Raw genomic sequence first — 22740 nt, 5'->3', positions numbered from 1 at the left:
TTCTGATGTCGCTTACTTTAGCGGGTAATTGTAACGATATTATCTGGCGACGCTTTCTTCACTTTACATGCTAATACACACATGTGCCACGCCGCGATCGTAAAAATTCAATTCATCATAACTCGGTCATTTTATCAAATATCAAATTGAAATTTGGTACAGAGGTGTATTATAGTCATATTAACAACATATCTTCTGATGTCGCTTACTTTATTCAGTATTTTTAAAGATTTTGTCTGGCGACGCTTGTTGTCACTTGAAGACGCTTGTTGTCGATTGAAGACGCTTTTAAGTGAGACCGCATGCGTGTAGTGTATGTGTGTGTATTTTGGGAGGCTGCGATATGTGTTATGTGACACCCAGTAGGACGCTGTCGTGTCATGGACACTAGTGTGTTTACCTAGCAAGGTGTTTACAAGCATGGTACTGCTTGAAGATATTGGCTCTGAAATGAGCTGGGTCACAATTCAGCGACTGTTGTGGGAACTTTGTTGTGGTTCCTTGGAACTTTTGTATTTACCATCGTCGTGGCCGTGTGTGAAGCGTGAAGCTAATTAGACAATTTATTACTTTGTTGGAGAGAGTGTGAGATTGTGAGGGTGTCTGGTATATATTTAATGCTTAAATGTTTTTCATTGTAAATAAACATCATCTTAGTTTTGTAATTCATTCTCTCAGTGTTTCTTTTCCCGGTTCAACAACCGACGCTTGTTCCACGTTAACACTTGACTCCTTGAAATAGCGTGGATAACTTGAGAAAAGAATAGTTCTGCTGTTACCCACTGCATGTAATCGTTAGAGGCGACTTACATTGTATATGGGAACCCCTGTAGAATTGGGGATCTGCTTTTGTGCCATCTACTTGGAGACACGAAAGTGACAAAAACATTCTGCTGCATTCATTGCAATATTTGGAATCGTTATATTTCTTTCTACATCCCACCAACATTTATTTTTCTATGGCCTTTTAATTCTTAGAAAGGACCCTCTACTTCTTTCTGGGAAACAGTGTTAACAAACAACCCTCAATTGTCAAATTCAAAGATGGCCGCCTGTTGGCCATGCTTTTGACGTTCAGTCTCAAAACTAACAATGCACAACTAGAGACCAAGGGAAACCTACAAATCAAATTTAAAGAGAAGTTCCCTCTAATGATTACTGAGAAATAGAGATAACAAACCTTAACTATCGATGCAAGATGGCAACATGTCGGCTATTTTGTTCACATAACTACGGTCCAATATATACTGTCTGAGTAATAGCGCTAACAGGAAGGACGGATGAACCATGGACAAAAGGCAATTATAATAGTCCACCATAGAATAATGGTGGCCTATTAACAGTGTCTTTCTTATACATATCATGATATATATAACGCTTCAAATACTACAACTATTAATATGTATGTTATGCCATGTGTTAACAACAATAGCCTAATAATCCAATAAAACCAAACCAATTTAGTACTAGCATGTTACTCACCTAAATATCGTTGATTTTTAGCTTCCCTAACTCCATGTGTGTATGTCACTTCATTGTACAGGTAACACACCTGTATGCACAGGTATGCAGGAATTATCATAATGTCTTATATAAAGTTTAAACGCTTTTCCATAAATAACAAGTCTGTTTGCTGGGATTTGTTGTCAGTGGTACACCTATAGTATTATAAAGACAGATGAATTCTGTGAATACCGAAATCTCTGTAAAGTACGAGCGATCGTCACAACTCAAATGAGACAAAAATGTTAAAATCGGTAACTTCCTGGTTCAATTGTATGCCGACATAACAGCTACATGTACCAAAATAGAACGTATGTGTATACGTCATTTCGTATTGAATAAGCTTACGTCACGGGTAAATGCACTGGACACAAACATGGTTATCTACACTGTATAACACAAATGCAATGTTGAATAGAATGGACCGCCAGGATTGTGTGGTACATTTCTGTTTGTCATTTGTATTATGAATAAAAGTGGCTCGGGACACGCTTCAAGCATAAAGCGTGCATATAAAGAGAACAGAAAAATGTATAGATGGAATACACTAAGTCGCCTCTTACGGTTAAGTTGACAAAAAAAATCGCTCAAACAAATCAAAAGTTCTTTGTCAGATGTTGTGTTCTATATATGTATTTTCATTATCAGTAATAACATAAAACCCTACAAAGATAAAATACAGTAAATTACATATTGAGCTTACGTGCAAGTCCTAACATATGCATACGTATTTAAATTCGTTAGCACACAAGTTATTCAAATGGGGAAAATGGAATAATACTTTTCTTTTACATTGATTGAGTTGTCGTTATAACTATGCTTACATAAGTAGCATTATCAATTACCCGTTCACATATATAAAAAAAACTACTCTAACTATGGGTCGGAGGTCTGACAGATGATCCGTGATCCGTTTGTCTTAAAAGTAAACAGTGTACATGCATTAGTTTTAAAATAAGTAGCTCTCTTTATCACTTTATTAATTGATTGAGATCACGTTATTTTGATATGTTTACAAAAAGTACAATTATACATTAAATTTCAGAATTCATTAAATTTTATCAAAATCAAACTTATAAAATCATTTAGTATAAAATAACCTAGGTATACTTATAAAGACCGATGTCTCCATCACCATTCTGTGAATACCGAAATCTCTATAAAATACCAGAGATTGTCACAACTCATACGAGACAAAAAATATTAAAACCATTACTCCCTGGCTCAATTGTATGCCGACATAACAGCTACATGTACCAAGATATAACCTATGTGTATACGTCATTTCGTATTGAATAAGCTTACGTCACGGGTGAATGCACTCAACACCAACATTAATTTGTTATCTACACTGTATAACACAAACGGGACACAAGCTCGGGACACGCTTTAATCATAAAACGTGCATCAAAAGAGAACAGAAAAATGTATAGATGGAATACTGTAAGTCGCCTCGGACTGTTAAGTTGACAAAAAAATCGATCAAACGAATCAAAAGTTCTTTGTCAGATGATGTATTCTAATTCTGTATTTTCATTATCTGTAATAACATAAAACCCTACAAAGATCAAATACAGTAAATTACATATTGCGCTTACGTGCAAGACCTAACATACAAATGTATGCATACGTATTTAAATTCGTTAGCACACAAGTTATTCAAATGGGGAAAATGGAATAATCATTTACTTTTACAATGATTGAATTGTCATTATAACTATGCTTACATAAGTAGCATTATCAATAACCCGTTCACATATATCAAAATGCCTACACTAACTATGGGCCGGATGTCTGACAGATGATCCGTTTGTCTTAAAAATCTATACGCTCTGCAATATAATAATAAACAGTGTACAAATAAAAACTGCATTAGTTTTAAAATAGGTAGCTCTCTTTATCACTTCATTAATTGATTAAGATCACGTAATTCTGATGTGTTTACAAAAAGTACAATTTTACACTAAATTGCAGAATTAATTATATTTTATCAAAATCAAACCAATACAATCATTTAGTATAAAATAACCTAGGCATACTTTGTATCATCTATATATCTACGAATCTGAGTAGATTTGAAACCTCTAAATATCAATAAATATGTGTCCTCCCTGAACCTGTTTTTATGTAATATGAATAATAAAAACTCACTAACTGGCTTGATTTTATTATGTTTAACGTCCTATCAATAGCTTAAATCCGTTGAATGTGTTGGTGTTATTTTCTGCATTTAGGAAAATGGCAACAACAAGTTCACCTGATGTCAGTATAGCACTTTTAAAAGTCTGCATCAGATCCGCACTATCGCAAGGATACAATTATACAAACATAACCTGCCACCAACACATATACAAAACTGCACGCATACATTACACACATATTCTCAAATAACATAAGCTATTGACAATCTCTATAAAACCAAACCAATTAAACCGTGTTAAATTAAGGTATATCATATATATTTTCTCCATTAAGACAAAGGTGGCGATTTTTTCTTTTTACCTTTTCTTCAAATGTAAAATTAAACAAATAGTCTTCAGTCTTAAGTATTGAATACGGTCATTCTTAGGGGTATTTCTTATGTATGTATTCTTACTATGTACATGTATACAGGGTCGTTATGATACTTTGTTATCAAATTCAACTTGAATGTACTAGACTTGTTGGTTAATCTATCAAACAGGATTGGTGTTTAAGACCAGGGTGTAGATCGCCGTAACAGTAAATTGGGGGCGCGTCCGGGATACGCAATTATCGTTCTCGTGTACGTATTTGTAAAGCTATGGTGTTGTCAAGTGTGTAAATAACGATCATGTTCATTATGGCACTTAAAATTTAAGAGTTCCTTAAAAAACTTCCTAGAGGGATCAGAAAGTCTTTCAAAAATTGATGTATTTATACTTGCACGACAACTACAACTTTAAGTTAAGTCGGCTATGAGAACACATGTAATCATATAATAATAGTAAAAATAATAATTCGAGGTTCTTATGTACCGCTTTATCACAACCTAGTTCGTAGGTCGTCTCAAAGGGGTTCACACATTATTATCCGTGGTTATAGGGCCTTTGCAACCAGCCAACACCTTTCTCAACCCCCTGGGGAGCATACAACCGGAGCTGCCATTTCTGCGCTAACGGCTAGCATTCAACAATTCTAGCATTGTACAACCATATGGTATTTCTTCTGTATATATTCTAACTATGCATACAGAGTCGTTATGATTATCTGTTGTTAAATTCAACTTAAATGTACTTAACTTGTTGGTTAATCTATCCAAAAAAGTATTAGTGTTTATGACCAGGATGGAAATCGCCGTAACAGTGAATATTTGTGTTTACGACTAGGATGTAAATCGCCGTAACATATGTACAGTATTGACCTCGACATATTAGTACCGATATGGTTTTGTGTATCGAACACGGTTAGGTTGTCGAAAACTATTATGTTGTACAATATAGTGCGATTCCCATCGTCCAGATAAACAATAAAGTTTTGTCATCTCCATGGGCTAAATAATCTGAACAATGGTTTAACAATATCTGGAGCAGGGCAGTTGACTTCAAAAGAATGATAGACCAACCCATTCACACAGTAAACTATTCAATTGCTAAGTAGATATAGCTGCTTTTTCAATGTGTAATCCACACCATTACCGAATATATATGATGTGATCCACAAAAATGTCACCAGCCTACTAAATCTAACCTAGAAGTTATCTGCTGATTTTTGCACGGTACCTGTGGTTGTCAGCCAGTCTGAAATATTATGAACTTCCACTCAGAAAGGTGATACTTGTAGACATTATTCGTAACTTCATCGGTTAGTTGAGGAGAAATTCTCAACATTCTATGGTAACATCAGGCTTGATTGTCTTAGCCGTAATCTTTTTAGGGTTAAACTAACATATTGGGTAATTAGAATATTCAATGTCTTCAAGGATTCGACAAGTTATCGCCCTTTATTAAGAAAAAACCTGCCAGAAAGTTCGTGCTACAAAACCATTCAACAAAAAAACGTTTAATTGTGAATACAATTAACTCAATTAAAACCGTTGAATTGTGAATACAATGAATTCAATTAAAAAAGACAAATTTAAACTGTAAACAATTGTTTTTCACTTCATGGTCATAGTGCTTTAGTATAATGACTACTTGGGTTTGGTTTGGTTTAGTATTGTTTAACGTCCTTTCAACAGCTATGGTCATTTAAGGACGGCCTCCCCTGTGTGCAAGATGCATGCGTGTAGTGTAAGCATGTGTGTTTTGGGAGGCTGCGATATGTTCGTGTTTGTCTCCTAGTAATAGCGCGGAACTGATGCCGAGTTTATAGTGCTACCTCACTGAAACATACTGCCGAAGACACCGAGCAGGACACCCGAACCCGGTCACATTATACTGACAACGGGCGAACCAGTCGTCACTTCTAAATTGCTGAACGTTAAGCAGGAGTAGAAACTACCGTTTTTACAGACTCTGTTATGTCTCGGCCAAGGGACAGAACCCAAAGCCTTTTTCACAGAAGCGAACGATCAACTAAAGGCCAAAAGTGAGGCATTGTCAAGGGAGACTCATTAAATACGTTCCAAGTGAATTCTTTTAAAACATAATTATCTATGTTTGAACAATTCAAAAACATATTTAAAGGCTGGCTGCTAACTCAAGCTTGATAGTTTGCAGTGAATTTAGATATACCTGAATATAAATATCTGGTGTTTACATTCCGTGTGATCCGGAAAGAGTCCATTCTGGTCAATGTCTGCATAACATCTTGACGCATGTCCTTTAAATGTATCTTCCTTTGGTGTTCCATAATGGACACCAGTTTTCTGAATGTCAGCCTGAGAATGCTCAATTAAAATAAAATTAATCAGATTTTATTGATTTTATTAGATTTTACTGAAAATATAAAGAAATATGTTAATAAAACTTAAGATCTTTAAGTATATCAGTCTTTAAAACAATGTTAACTGATTGATCATCAGAATCATTTGATAATTAAAAAATATTAAATATTGCATAATGACATATTAATGTACGGTAATCTTTATATGATGTCAATCAATTTAATACATTTATTGCAGAACAAATTGTTAACTTTTCACCTTCCCAAAATCTTCAGCTTCGTTGATGTTGTCTGGTAGTTGTCTCGGATATAGGGTTAGGACAGATTTGAAGAGAGAATGGCACTGAAAATCATCTTGGATTTCATCGAATAAATTGTGAATGAAGGGGCATCCAGTTACCTGGAGAAATTGCCGAGACGTAAGTTGTCACACTCTGGCATTGTCTCTCTGCCTCCTTGCCAACTTGGCCCTGTCATTAATTTCAGTAAAGAGGTCACCTATCTTCGTGAAGTATGAAGTGGCATCCTGGTTCTACAGCAGTGGGGTCAGGGCCTCCAGCTTGATCGTTGTTGCATTAACCCTTATGTCAACATTCACAAATTCAAATCTACATCTTGCAGAAAAGGTTTAAATATACTGACAGGCTGGAGAAAAGCAAAAGGTCCATGGCAATGAGGTCCCTCTGCATGACGATCGATGAAACGTAGGTACACGAATGGGTGATAACGCTTCTGCACCCGTTTCAGAACTTCAAAGCTACGCGGAGAGAAGTGAAACATCTTCCATACAGGTTACAGCATCTCACTCACCTGTATTTTTATCAGGTCACGCAAGCATAATGCAAGTCTGTGGTTTCCACAATTCATGTATAAACACATAGGTGTGAGGTGCTTAATCCTTCTCTGCAGACCAGGAATATAATATTGATGCTGTTAAAATTTAAATATTAACAAATTACTTTATTTACATAGCTCATTAGTTGCTATTGTTTATTAAAAAGATGTTGAAATGGAAAAAGGTTTCTTTCAGTAAATAGTATTGCCCGACAGCCTCATCCTAAGATATTTTTTTTTAAATAGACCAATTCATTCCATAATTATTAAAATGTGTTCATCAAACTATGAGAGTCATATAAATCATGATATTTTAAATCTTATTTATCATTATTTATTGACATTTAATGACACCGATTCTTTGAAGAACCCCCAGAAGTAAAATCATAAGGGTACTTTATTAGGTCTGGTTGGGTTTGTCTTTTCCTCAGTACTGCCATGTCAGCTTCTGAGAACTGGCTTTGTATGTCTGTCTTTCTATCTAACTGGACAGGCTTTCATCTCCCTGGTCTCTTTGTTTATCCAGTACCTATATTTAATACTTTGTAATGCCCCTGGCTTTGTGGACTTAAGAGCAGACTGATTTCATTCCATTGTCTTATCTGATATTTTGCCGCTCATAACATTTGTCCCATCAAATCCAACAAAGCGATATCTTGTGATTATCTTCATTCTTGACATGGGTCCGAGTACCTGACCTAGTAAACACATGTTAAAACCTGGGAAAGAACTACGTTATGACGACGAGCGCAAACATACTCTCTATTACTTGATGTCACACAGTTCACAAATTTGCAAACAGAGTTGAATATCAAAATCCCCTGCAGCATTAGGGATTTACTTTTGTATTCTCTACTTGGGGACTCGAAAGCGACATTGCAAGACTTGGTATCTTGATCTTTCTCTCTGCTTCTAAATTCTTTCATTTTCTAACGCCTTTCGTGGTAATACCTCACGTTTGGCTTTAATGTTGATCGTTAGTCCAGGTGAGGAAGACGATTGGTTATCTCCCCAGGCCGGAACATACAAGAGTCCTGAAAAATGGTATTTGTTATTTCCTGCTTAACGTTCAGCATTAAGAGGAATGGCAACAAGTCGTTCAACCGTTGTCAGTATTATCATTTCATCATATTTTATTGAGTAAACAATAGGATTGAACAGCAGGCTAGGCCTATATAAGTTCTCTCCTTAGGTTGACATGACAAAGACAAAGATGAATGAAATGGTTTGTAAGAAAATATTGATGCAAATCATATATAATAGGTAGCATAGACATATATATATATATAGCAGATGGTATAGGGGAGATAATTCCATGTATGTTTCAATTACATATAAATATTTAATTGATATTTTTAGCTATACAATGCTCATATTAAAAAGTCAGTCATAATTAATTAGTAATAGGAAAGCAATGCCCTAATGATATATTAAACAGAGAAATTGCTACAATTGTTTTTTTTGTTTTTTGTTTTGCAAGTCATTAGTGCCCACTGTTCATACCCTGCTGCTGTTGCATGAAGTAGTTAGAAGTATAGAACCATTTAGTATCAATATATATATCATTGGTAGGAGTGATAAAAAGTATGTCAGTATTATGTGACCGAGCGAAATGTTCTGCTGGGTGCTTTAGGCATGGTAGTTCAGTGAGGTAGCAATAAAAAGTCGGCATCAGATCAGCGCTATCACAAGGAGGCAATAACCCAAACATACCCTGTCTCCGGCATACACACGCAAGCACGCATACACAACACACATGAACACGTCCTGAAATTACCTTAGCTGTTTATAGGACGGGACAAATGTCCAAGAGTCCCAATGGGCCTGAATCACTCACCTGGTATTTATCTCACACTTGAAATCTTAAAAGTGGACTAAAAAACAGCTTCATGCAGAATAGTGTTTGATTCATAAGATTAAAAGATTCAAACATATGACGCCTGTAACATTGAATGTCGAACAATGACATTAGGTATACCAGAGTTTATAGTCTTCCAACCCAGCATACTTTTGGCAAAATATCAATACCCTGGACCTTTTGGTGATACAGAAGAAGTCATTTAAACATTTTAAAATATACTGACCACTGTGACCTTAAATATGGGCAAATGTCATTCATTTGACCAAACTTGGTAGCCCTTCATCACAGCATGCTGCTTGCCAAATATCATCATCCTAGGGTTTTCGGTTATTGAGAAGAAGTTGTTTAAAGTTTTTTAACATATTTGACACCTGTGACCTTGAATATACGTCAAGGTCATTCGTTTGAAAACATTTGGTAGCCCATTATCCCAGCATGTTACTGGCCACATAGCATCATCCTAGGGTTTTCGGTTATTGAGTAGAAGTAGTTTAAAGGTTTTTAACATGTTTCAGCCCTGTGGCCTTAAATATAAATAAAGGTTATTCATTTGAACAAATTTGGTAGCCCTTGATCTCAGCAAATTACTGACAAAATATCATTAATATAGGCCTCTTAGTTATTCACAAGAAATTGTTTAAAGTTTTTAACATATTTGACCCCTGTGACCTTGAAAATAGGTAAAGGTCATTTATTTGAACAAACTTGGTACCCCTTCATTCCAGTTTGCTTCTGGCAAAATATCATTACCCTAGGCCTTTTGGTTATTAAGAAGAATTTGTTTAAAGTAAAATATTGACGCCGGACACCGGACGCCGCACCACAGCATAAGCTCACTTGGCCCTTAGCGCCAGGTTAGCTTAAAACAAAGCCATGTTCTAGACAAAAAAGGATTTGTATATTTTAGTTTTATAATGTATTTATTTCTCTGTCACGTTTTATTATATTGAATTCTTCTTTTGTTTCTAAGTGAAATGTTAAAGCTGACAGTGCCAGTTAAAAAGTTTTCAATTGAGATTAAAAATGATTAACATATACATATTTCTTCTGGTTTTGATATCTTCCCCAGTGACTATCTCTTCCGGCTTTATCGTTTCAAAGGAAGTGCCGACATTTAAGTTTGTCATTGTTTGATAACGAGTTTTAGTCTCGCACGGTACAAAAACGCATAACTTGTCAAACCGGTTATCATTGAGGTCGGGTATTCCTCAGTGCAATGATTACGGTAAAAACAATGTACAATGTACAACATGAAATATTGAATATGTAGTATGTGTTTGCATGTTGTTTAAATGTGTATACATTTTTAAAGGTGATTGTATTACAAAAGACTCTGGCAGAGGTATATTTATCAACACGGCACTATTTCATTAAATTATATATTGAAAACTAATGTGTATGTTTCATAATGATGTAAAAGATTTTGTAAATCATTTCTGTTTGCTTTAAAAATAACCACGTTAGACGAAATACTTTGATTGTTTTAGTCAAATCATTGAATTAATAGTTATATTATAAACAAATCTGTTATATTGTTTTATTGAATCGATGTTTGCTTTTTTCAAATGAAAAAGTTTTTTAAAAGTGTTATGAAAACTTTATTATAGGACCACGTTATTAATATATAGCTATTATTATTCCTTGACAAGGTTTCAGCTACCATATAACCTCTAACTGCTAAGTACCCCTGTGGCACTGCAGGAAATGCTGTTCTGAAAATGGGCCAACTACATCTCATCAGGCAGATTAGTTGGTTAGGACGACCGTATTGTGATCGGATATTAAAATCATGGGTCGGTTCCTTTCTTTCGTGTTTACTCTCAGAATACTGGTGTCCTTTTTATTTACTTGTTTGTAAATTCATTTTATTACATCTTAATTATGTTCATAAACCTTCCGTGAGCCTAACATTTTCCGGTAAAAATGTTTCAAATTCATTACAGCATAGTTTGGCAGTGGTACTGGTATCTCTTATTATATACCGTTAAAGGTATGCAATTAGTGTTAAAGGTCAGAACTTAAATATGGCTTGGGGTGCGTTAGCATCTTTTATTGTTTAATGTGTCGTGTGTTTATTGGCTGTGTATCAATTGTGCCAGGTAAGGCAAAGTATGTGTACCAAAACAGTAATGTGTACTTGTATTAATAGTGCCAGGTAAGGCAGTGCGTGTGTACCAGAATAGTTATGTATACATAGAAATTGTCCGTCAAAAACGCCGGATGTTTACTCAATTCCTCCTGACCTCGCATGAAAAAAGCAAAATGGGTAGAAACAAGGAAACTTATTAAGGCGCCTTAAGTGGTATTATTGATCTGTTTGTTAATGATGTGGGCTTCTGATATCACGAGTCGAAAGTCTTGGTTGAATCCACATGAGGGAATTCTTTTTTTCAATTTTGATTCCATTTTCTTATATTGGAGATAATTCTTAAGAACCACTTCGAAATAAAGATTGGTTTGGTAAAGTATTGTTAAACGTCCTATCATCAGCTATGGTCAATTAAGGACGGCCTGCCGTGTGCAAGATGCTTGTGTGTAGTGTAGGGAAAACGTGGCTGGTAACAAGATTTGCTAATGATTGCTTTTAGAACATTTTCAGTGTAAAGTGTGAATGATAGCTAATTATGAAACGAATTTATCAGTATCTTTTTATTTTATTGCCATATTTGTAGTCTAATTATTTTTTCCTTAATGAAATTGTTAAAGTTTTTGTTGTCTTCAGTATTGAACATTTTCATTTCACATTTTTTTTTATTGAATATTGCATCATATAAAAATTTCAAAAGGAATTCGGCAACAGGCGTAATGCCTATACAAGCCCTTTCATATGGTATGGACAATGTATATTACAACATATTTATCGTGAAGTAATTTAAAAGGTTTTTTTACATCTAGGACAGAGGTAATCGACCAGAGCAATCGTGAACCGTCGGCACTTTCCGTAAACGAGTATTTTTCTCGTTTACGGAAAGTGCCGACGGTTCACGATTGCGGCCAGAGCTCCCGCGCAGTGACTCGTTGATTTAAGTTATGCGTTATGGGAGTTCTCGCCCCTACCCCACAGAGGTGGATTGTAATACAGATCAGTAAAGCATCTCTTTTACCTTGATTATTATAAAACAAAACAAATGGCATAGTTCAGGCAGACGACCATAGGCTTAGCAGGATTTTAACTTGAAGAAGGATTTCATTAACATAGAATTGGAGTTTCAACTAGAAAATAAATCTACTTAAGAGTGCAGATGGATTACATGATGAAGAACATAGGATGTAAGATATAAGAGGAGATTTATAGTTGGCAAGTCGATTCTGGGTCACTACGTGGAGCTCGAAGCCATTATCATTCTATCCCCAATGAAGTGATTCTGTTCCCTAGTCAGTCTCTGCCCCCCTCCCCCATGTAGACATATATCACACTGACCACTAACGGTCTCACTGGTAGGGGGCAGTAACTGACCACACAACAGAATATACAGAATAAATCTTAACTTATTATTAGGTTACATGAAAACATATATAACTACTCACACGTATACTCCTACTTAAACTGGAACTCACGTATATACACACACTCCCTCACTCACTCAAAAGAATTGCCCATATATTATATATCCATTTAATTATGCATTATTATATTATATGAAGGTAAATATAAGATGGCATGGTGATGGATCAGTGCCTTGTAAAAACAACACTTTGATACTAAATATTGAGCGTGGTCAAAGAATTTGAATTGTAGAGGGAATGGTTTAACCACAAAGTCCATTTGTTTACACAAAGGTAAGCCAATTCTGTATAAATAGTACAAATGTATACTTAACGTTTCTACCACAATACGCTGTGTTATTCCACTCTCAGATCATTGTATAAACACGCAGACTGTTATAATTATGAGTTATATACCACACGTGGTATATGACCTACACGAGTTTTGATTGGTCGAGAAGATGAACTTTGACCGGGACTACTTTTTCCACGCGCTTTTTGCCACAATCTGTTTTGTTTACGTCGTCTGCTGTCAACATCCGACAAATGTTTGATATTTTGTGAGGTTATGCGGAAAGGGGGGTTATTAAGGCAATATTAAAAGAATATGATACTTAAAGATTTGATCGCTAGTTTCAGGCAAAATTGCTACAGACGCTCGATATCGTTTCGACGTCACACCATCGCGTGTCCAGGTCGTGAAACCAAAACAAGATCTGTCACAGTGTCGGAACATATTTCGTTCTCCCAACGTCCCGTTATCGCTATTTGGACGGTCTGACTATGGCTGAACTGTCACTATAAACGTGAACCATAGAACCGTCACGAAGAAACGAAGGCCTATGGTTTTGGACATTGACAGCGATAAGTTCGTCTTCGTCACTTGGCGGGAGGCAGACTTCGTACGATATGCTTACACGCATAAAGTCCGTGATTAATTTATATAAATTCATGCAATACTGCTACTCCCAATATTTAAAGTCGTTCATCTATTAAATTTTTAAATGAAGTCTTTGCCGAAACATTAATTTGGACAATTATTAAATTTGTAAAAAAAAAAGTCATTTTTGAATATTAATGAGTGTCTTTACATATGGGTAATATCACTACGCCAGCTTTGTCAACAAACACATGTGTGTATGTTATTTCCGACTGATCATGAGATTGTGGTAGAAACAGATCACACGACTCGTGGTTGTTGAGTATGGTATTTATTTCACTCTCGTTTGTTAATTTTCAAAAGCTAAAGCTCGTGTCTTTTGTAACTTTTGAAAATTAACTAACTCGAGTGAAAAAAATACCATATTCAACAATCACTCGTTGTGTAACCTCTATAAATACATATTTTATATAGAGAATAATACATGCCTTTTTCCATATCACACCCAGTATCAACCCGAGACTGCAATATCAGCCCAAGGGCCGAAAGCCCGAGGGCTAATATTAGTCGAGGGTTGATACTGGGTGTGATATGGAAAAAGTGATGTTTATTCTGTTTATTACATACTTGCTAATAAAAGCTACTATCTTATGATAAATTTTTCTTTTGAAATATTGAAAAACGAAAAAAAATAAAAAAAGGTGTGGAAAAAGTCATGATTTATTCTGTTTATTACATACTTACTAATAAAAGCTACTATCTTACGATAATTTTTTTCTTTTGAAATATTGAAAAACGAAAATAAATCCAAAAGGGGTGTGATACGGGTTTTGCGGGCTGATACGGGTTTTGGGGTGTGATACGGCGGGGGCTGATACGGCTTTTGGGGTGTGATACGGCGAGGGCTGATATGGGGAAGAGCAATTGTGTCGTATCGCATATACAAAAAAAACGTATTTATTAGTAAGCATGTAATAAACATATTTATAGCATTTGTACCAACCTCGAAAAAAATAAACTAATTAAGTTAATGCATTAGAGGCGTTTAGTATTAGAATTGAATCTCATGGTGCATTCTTGTATATACATATTATCCTGGTAATTATGGTTACATGTAGTACTACCATATAAAAAAAATACATTTTCTCTTAGAAGTTGATCTATATTATTTAATGATCTGGTAAGGTCAATCCTGTCATTATCATACAAAGGACATCTTAAAAAATAATGCATATTGTCTTCATTTAAATAACCACATTGGCAAGTTGAATTTTCTCTTAGATGATCATTATAAAGATCTGCATTTAACTGACTGACATTATTTCTTAATTGACACAGTATTATGTTTAATTTTCTGTTACCTCCATATTTAATAGTTTGAACACACGTATCTTCAGCTGTAATAAAAGGTTCTGGAGTTGATTTCAGTTTATTTTTTAGCTGGTTTAGGGATACAGAATTTAAAATAGTGGTATTATTATTGTTCAATTGATAAGTAATATAAGGGAAAAAAGTTCTGAGATAGAGGTTTAATCTAGCCCTTGGTTCATTAATTAGCCTTGTTTGTCTTATATTATATATATTTTCCTCTGGAGTTCTGATCAGTGGTTGAATAATATCTATTGAACATAGATCAAATAACTTCAAATATAAACGACTTTATGCATAACAATATTTCAGCGGTAAATACTTAAACCCGTGTATTTAATACTATTTATTAGAAGGACACCCCACCCGGTCACATTATACTGACAACGGGCGAACCAGTCGTGCCGCTCCTAAATTGCTGAGCGTTAAGCAGGAGTAAAAACAACCATTTTTACAGACTCTGGTATGTCTCGGCTAGGGGACAGAACACAAAGCCTTCCTCACAGGGGCGAAGCCAACTAAAGGCCAAAAGTGAGGCATTGTCAAGGGAGACTTTAGGAAGAAGAAAGTTGTTTAGAAAGAAGAGTAAAGATAAGATCCCAAATTTAGTCGCGTCTTACGATCATCGATGGGGGCAGCAGGTACAATTCTTACGCCCTTCCTGCAGGGACCTTGTAATTACCTGAAAGTTATGTCTTTCACATTTGCCACCTTTCTCACCTATGACATATGCCTGCGTGTTTACCTGTGATCTGTATACTAAGAAAAAAGCTTTGATATTATCAGCAAAATCAAATGTATGCTTATAGAAAGCAAATATTGCAAGTAAGACTGACAATTCAAAATTTGGTAACATGATGGTCGGAGTTTTTGGCCAGGTTATTTTGAAGCCTTAGCTCAACAAATCATTAAGCCTTTCACCCTTATATTAATTGAACTCTACCATGCACTGTCTGGATGAGTTCATTATGGTTTCCAGTGGTGAAAGGGTAATCCCAAATAATTACCTTATGAAAAGAACCACATTTTTATTCTTACATCTAAACAAAATCAAAAATTGTCTTCCTGGCCATAAGGTGATTATTCTAATCCACGTACATTGTAATTATTTCTTTGAATTTCAATATTTTAAGCTCACCTGGTCCGTCCATCAACAATTTCTTCAAGCATCTTCATAAACTCTGATTGGAATGCAACCAAATTTGACTAATTGCATCCCGAGGAAGTGGAAACTGTAGAGAAATGTGGTCTGGAGTCTCACACTGTCTCTTCATAGGGTTTGAGGACAGCTCTCGGCTCACAAACCTAGTAAGACTACAGAGATAAATCACTTACACTGTCTCTACATAGGGTTTGAGGACAGCTCTCGGCTCACAAACCTAGTAAGACTACAGGGTTAAATCACTCACACTGTATCTACATAGGGTTTGAGGACAGCTCTCAGCTCCCAAAACTAGTAAGACTACAGAGGTAAATCACTCACACTGTTTCTACAAAGGGTTTGAGGACAGTTCTCGGCTCCCAAAACTAGTAAGTTTACTTAGGGAAATCCCTCACACTGTCACTACATAGGCTTTGAGGACAGTTCTCAGCTCCCATAACTAGTAAGACTACTGAGGTAAATCACTCACACGGTTTTACAAAGGGGTTGAGGACAGTTCTCGGCTCCCAAAACATGTAAGACTACTGCGGTAAATCACTCACACTGTTTTACAAAGGGTTTGAGGACAGTTCTCGGCTCCCAAAACATGTAAGACTACTGCGGTAAATCACTCACACTGTCACTACATAGGGTTTGAGGACAGTTCTCAGCTGCCATAACTAGTAAGACTACTGAGGTAAATCACTCACACTGTTTTACAAAGGGTTTGAGGAAAGCTCTCAGCACCCGAAACTAGTAAGACTACTGCGGTAAATCACTTACATTGTCTCTACAAAGGTTTGAGGACAGTTATCGGCTCCCAAAACATGTAAGACTACTGCGGTAAATCACTTACATTGTCTCTACAAAGGTTTGAGGACAGTTATCGGCTCCCAAAACATGTAAGAATACTGCGGTAAATCACTGACATTGTCTCTACATAGGGTTTGAGGACAGCTCTCAGCTCTCGAAACCAGATGCTGAGGCTCTCCATATGGAATCCTATGTCTGAAGTTTGAAAAACGGCAGAATGAACTCCTTTTGTGTGCTGACTGTGTCAGGGTCTCGATAACACGATACAACCCCAGAGCAGATATCCACTTAAGGGGCTGATCCCTCAATTTTCAGAGATGGTCGAGCAGAAAACCGCACTGTCTTTAGATGTCCCGAGGTTGCCTCAGAGGCGGAGAACCGCCTGTTCCTGACCCCGTCTTTATCAGACCTTAAACTATTCAAAATTGTACGAATGAAGGGTATGAGGGGCGGGGCCAAATGGGGGGTAATTTGGCCATATTGCTTTACGGAACTTCTCTGAAACGAAGGGATGGAAATCAACCATATTTGACTTGAAGCATTGTAAGGTAATGAAGATTCAAATTGTAAAAATGGAGGGGCTACGAGATGGGGCCAAAATGGGGTCTTTTGGACCATATTGCTTTAAACAACTCCTTCTTGAAACATTAAGCATATTTAGCTGGAAACATTGCTAGATGGTGGGTATTCAAATTTGTACAAATGGAGGGTTAACCTCCTAGGAGGCCGAAGTGCAGGCCCAAAAAAGGTAATTTGGTCATATAAGTGTTTTCTTCTCTGGAACAAGGAGAAGGATATCAACCATATTAGGATAGAAAGTAATCTTTCTTAGGTGGTGTGGATTCAAAATTATCAAATTGATGGGCTGACTTCCAAAGGTGGCTGAGTGACGGAGCCTAAAAGGGATAATTTGGCCATATTGATTTAAGTGACATCTTCTCTGGAACTAAGGGAAGACTATCAAATCCAAATTTAGTTAGAAACATTGTTAGAGGAAGGGGATTCAATTGTAAAAATGAAGGAGAGGGGCCAAACAGGGGGTATTTTGGCTGTATAGCTTAAGGAACTTCTCTGAAACTAAGAAATAGATATCTACCATATTTTGCTGGAAACATTCTTAGGTGGTAATATTGTCTTGAATGTATATCTTAGTTAGAAGCATTTTAAGTTAGCAGGTGGTGGTGATTAAAAGATTCAAAGATTCAAAATTTGAAAAAGGTGGGACTGACCCTCGGAGTGGGGAGGGGGATTCTCCCCAGGTTTGTTGTGAGCGGATATGATCTTTATTTATTTGCCATATTTCTTTCATTAAAAATTGTTTGCCATGATAATTGGTAATTAGCTAATTATGTTTGGATGAGTAATTGATCAGACCCTGATAAGTTAATCAATAGTTGCATACAAACCAAGATAATTCTGTTGAACATATATATAAAAAAAACACACTAAACCTTCATGCAAGTTTTAAACAGTGTTGCCACAGGTCCAATGCAGTTATCATGTTTCCACTGGGTGTTCAAATGGAATGGTGATACCATAATTTGTACCTGAATATTTTATTTGACAATTCTTAAATATTACCCAAAACGACCTCAATGTTAAAGGGGGCAGGATGGTCACCATTTTGAAAATATCAATTTTTCCCCTAAGCTTTTTAGACGAAAACAAATCAGCCAGCCAGACTAAGCATATCCCATATTTGCAAACAACGTTTGCGCTGAAAAATTAATGACATGTTTCTGACTTGTACGGTAAATATATAGTAAAAGGTTTTAATTTCATCACGTCGCCTTTTCCGCATTGCGGCATCGAAGAGTTCCAAATTCGTGACGTCACGACATTGTTTAGCCATTTTGATGCCACGTGAAATGGGGTGTAAGGTAGAAATTTCCTACATCCCTTTCTTACCCTGGACAGCTTTATCTTATACACAGGGAAATGAGAGAATACAAGTCTCTTTCATGCCCAGGGGTGTAGGATAGGGACATTCGACCTGAGCGGTTTTCAAATTTTGTAAAACCCGAGGCTCGGGTTTTACCAAATTTGAAAACCCCTCGGGTGGAATGCATGTCCCTATCCTACACCTTTGGGCATGAAAGAGTATTTTCTATCGGGTTTTACCAAATTTGAAAACCCCTCGGGTGGAATGCATGTCCCTATCCTCCAACCTTGGGCATGAAAGAGTATTTTCTATCATTCCAACCACCAGAATAAGCCCAGAAACCATGAAAATGTGTTTGGACTGGACACCTTTTGGAAAATATCGATTTTCCCCCTGAGGTTTTTAGACGAAAACATATCAGCAAGCCAGATAAAGCATATCCCATATTTGCAAACAATGTTTGCGCAGAAAAATTAATGACATCTTTTTACCGTGTACGGTAAATATATAGTAAAAGGTTTTAACCTCATCACGTCGCCTTTTCCGCATTGCGGCATCAGAGTTCCAAATTCGTGACGTCACGTCATTGTCGAGCCATTGTGGCGTCACATCACGTGAAATGGGGTGTAAGATAGAAATTTCCTGCACCCTTATCTTACCATGGACAGCTCTTTTAATGAGAGAAAACATTTTCCTGCACTACTAAAACACAACTTTAAATGCATGATCTCTATATAATGTAGTTAGACTTGACATTTCAGTTTCGACTTTTTCCAAGAGTTATTGCCCTTTTTGTACATTTCAAGCACTATTTTGTATATTTCTGTATAAAAAAAATAATGTGACAAATTACAATGACACGTTATGTGAGCAATACATAGTTAATGATACTTTTTGGGATTCAAGATCGCCACTTATAATGGCCTCTGACTGGCTAAAAGAATAATGATTATAGATGAGTTCTATTGGGCTGACATTGTTGATACTTTGTGGAAGTAAATAGATAGGGATAATACATTAAAATAATTGGCCGAAATGAAGATTTTGAAGGTCCAGAACACTGCAGCACGACTGGTTACTCGAAAGAGAGAGCACATCGCACCTATGCTATATTCATTGCACTGGCTACCTGTACGATACAGGTCGCGGTACACAATTTTGGTGTACACATACAAGGCACTTAATTGAACAGCTCCCCAGTACCTACAGGAGCTTGTTACCCTGTATCAGCCGTCACGATCACTGCAGTTGGAGTCAGAATCACTGTTGTGTGTCCCAAAATCTCGTACACCACGGGATCTATGGAAACTATGGAAACCGGTGCTTTGGGAGGATTTTTGCAAAGACGTCATGTAAATACCACCCTTTATTTATACATTTATGTGCACATTGCGATGATTATCTGCTTGCCTAATGTATGAAAGTGAGTGTAAGCCTTTGCTTTTGTTTCACAATTATAACTAATACTATTATCCATATGTTGCTAAAGCGCTTTAGTGTAATTTTACAAAATTATATAGGGCGCTATATAAATGTTTTATATTATGATTATTATTACTGTTTAGGTTCATGTAGCACAACCAGTGAATTGTTGGTCCGACTTTTCCCTGACAAGTACATTCATGTATTACATGTATGTCACCTTTATCAAACAAATAACCAGTAACTCGCTGTGAAAGAATGTACACCTAGTCGTTCTAAATGTACAAATTGACGATCAAATCATTGATTCCGGCGATGCTCTGTTTACTACCTGGTCATCCAGGATGGTTTCGTCATCTTCCACTTGAATAGACTACTCTCTCTTCCTCTCTATTCAATACTTTGAATTTTTCCTTGTCGATAATAGACTGCTCTCTCTCCCTCTGTTCATTACTTTGTAGTTTTTCGAGTCGATAATAGACTGCTGTCTATCCCTCTCTATTCATTTTTTTGGAGTTTTCCAAGTCGATAATGGACTAGTCTCTCTCTCCCTCTCTGTTCAATACTTTCTAGTGTTTCAAGTCGATAATAAACTGCTGTCTCTCCATCTCTGTTTAATATTTTGGAGTTTTTCGAGTCGACAATAGACTGCTCTCTCTCTCTCTCTCTTTAATACTTTGGAGTTTTTCTAGCCGATAATGGACTGCTCTCTCTCCCTCTGTTCAATACTTTGGATTTTCCCTAGTCGATAATAGACTGCTCTAACTCCCTCTCTGTTCAATACTTTGGACTTTTCCTAGTCGATAATAGACTGCTCTAACTCCATCTCTGTTCAATACTTTGGATTTTTCCTAGTCGATAATAGACTGCTCTCTCTCCCTCTCTGTTCAATACTTTGGAGTTTTCCTAGCCGATAATAGACGGCTCTCTCTCCATCTCTGTTTAATACTTTGTTGTTTTTCTAGTCGATAATTGTCTGTTCGAAGTGAGTCTGTTGTGTTCTTAGATAATGAATACAGAAAGAAAATGATTGCAATTAAATAATTTATTTTCAACACAGATATGATAAAAAAACAAAGCAAACTCTCATATTCACCTTATATGTCATAATAAACTGATTATATTTTACTTTTTCAATTCCTGAACGGCACTGATGACACAAGCATAGACACAACCTCTTCCAAAAGTATAATTCGTTTTTTCGAATTTAACGGAGTGGTGTGATGTTATCAATAAAACAATAATTACAATAAGTTTATATAATAATCCTAATTATTTTGTAAATGACCCTAGCGACTAAACAACGACTGTTCTGAGTACATCTTGACTAAATTAGATGAACAGACCACATGGGCTTTGTGAACAATGCTTACTTGCCGAAATAAACGCAATTTAAATTCCAATTTAATCCGCCTTGCTACTTCAAGTCGCCATTTTGTAAACAGGACCTAATCTCGAGCTGATGCGCGTTTGAAAGAGTTCAAAGTATTGCAAAGCTTCTAAACGATCGTGCCCAGAACATACTCTCTCAGGATGATGTTTTTGATAAATTTACTATCAGTTATTTACTATATTTCTTTTCTGTTTCACTTTCATTAATTCATAAAAGAACAAATTTATTTTTTCCCTTCAATTTTTTTTTCTTTCAAATGTTAAAACACTTTTTTTGGAAAAAATGTTCTAGTTTCCAGATTATGATCAAACGTCGTCTGCTTCGCAAACATTCAAGAAAATAATATTTACAATGTATTGATATTTGTTTTATTAACTAGTTTATTCTATAAATTATCTTTTATTAATAAATATCAAAAAGATTTTGCATTTTATGACGTAACCGGAAGCGCACTTGATACTTGAGAACGTGACCCGGAAATAGCTCACAACATAATCAGGACAGTAATAATAAACAGACGTTTATCGAACATTAACAGATTAATACCGTATGTATTGGGACACTGATGTGCTAGAATCCAACACAAGGTAACACTCGTTTAATCCATTGCTATCACATCAAGTACTAACTGACATTTGTGCGGAAATATCAGCATTAAATGTTTGCGATCGCGCAGACCTACTTTCGTTTTACAGTTTACATACATTTGTACATGTCGGCATCAACAGTATACCTTAAGTATCAATTGATGAGCGTTAAGCAGGAGTAGAAAATACCATTTTACAAAATCTGGTACGTCTCGGCCAGGGGACAGAACCCACAGCCTTCCTCATTGTCCTTCATCGTGCCAAAGATTATACATAGGCGCATTCGAGGAAAAGTTCGTGATTAAAAGCTTGTGTGTGAGGTTTTTTTTATCTTAAAATTATCGGATAAAAGCATAGTTACTTCAAAATAAAATATACAAGATTCATTATTTTACGTTTAATATATGTCTTAATTAACATAAGCTCTCAGGAGCTTGAAACATTGTTACAGTGTAAGGCAAACAACAAATTTTATCACAAGATACCTACGTTGGATGGATTAAGATAAAGAGGCTAAATAATCATGCTGTACAAAATTTGGCACTAAAACAACTTACTTAAAAGCCAGTCCAGAGGGCAGGTGATTGGGACATAGCATTTATTTGTAACCAGGAGCAAGGGTTTGGTAGCCGTTAATATTAAAAGACGTTTTAAGTATTGATGCTGCTCGGATTGACGCCAGTGATGTATTTATCGCTTACAGGTTAAAGCGTTGTTATCCAAAA

The 22740-nt window shown here is 36.1% G+C and overlaps 1 protein-coding gene across 2 annotated transcripts in view; it reads right to left on the bottom strand.

The window, feature by feature from the left end:
* The window catches only part of LOC110454497, a 63546-nt gene extending 61766 nt beyond the window's left edge, over positions 1-1780 (bottom strand). For both annotated transcript variants that reach the window (XM_021504012.1, XM_021504013.1), the window contains exon 1: positions 1483-1780. The gene's annotated coding sequence lies outside the window, so the exon portion shown is untranslated. The remainder of the gene's footprint in view (positions 1-1482) is intronic.
* Between the last annotated feature and the right edge of the window lie 20960 nt (positions 1781-22740).

This window comes from Mizuhopecten yessoensis, unplaced genomic scaffold (assembly GCF_002113885.1).
Source record: "Mizuhopecten yessoensis strain PY_sf001 unplaced genomic scaffold, ASM211388v2 scaffold7901, whole genome shotgun sequence".
NCBI classification, from domain to species: domain Eukaryota; kingdom Metazoa; phylum Mollusca; class Bivalvia; order Pectinida; family Pectinidae; genus Mizuhopecten; species Mizuhopecten yessoensis.
This window is presented reverse-complemented; position numbering and strand designations above follow the sequence as displayed.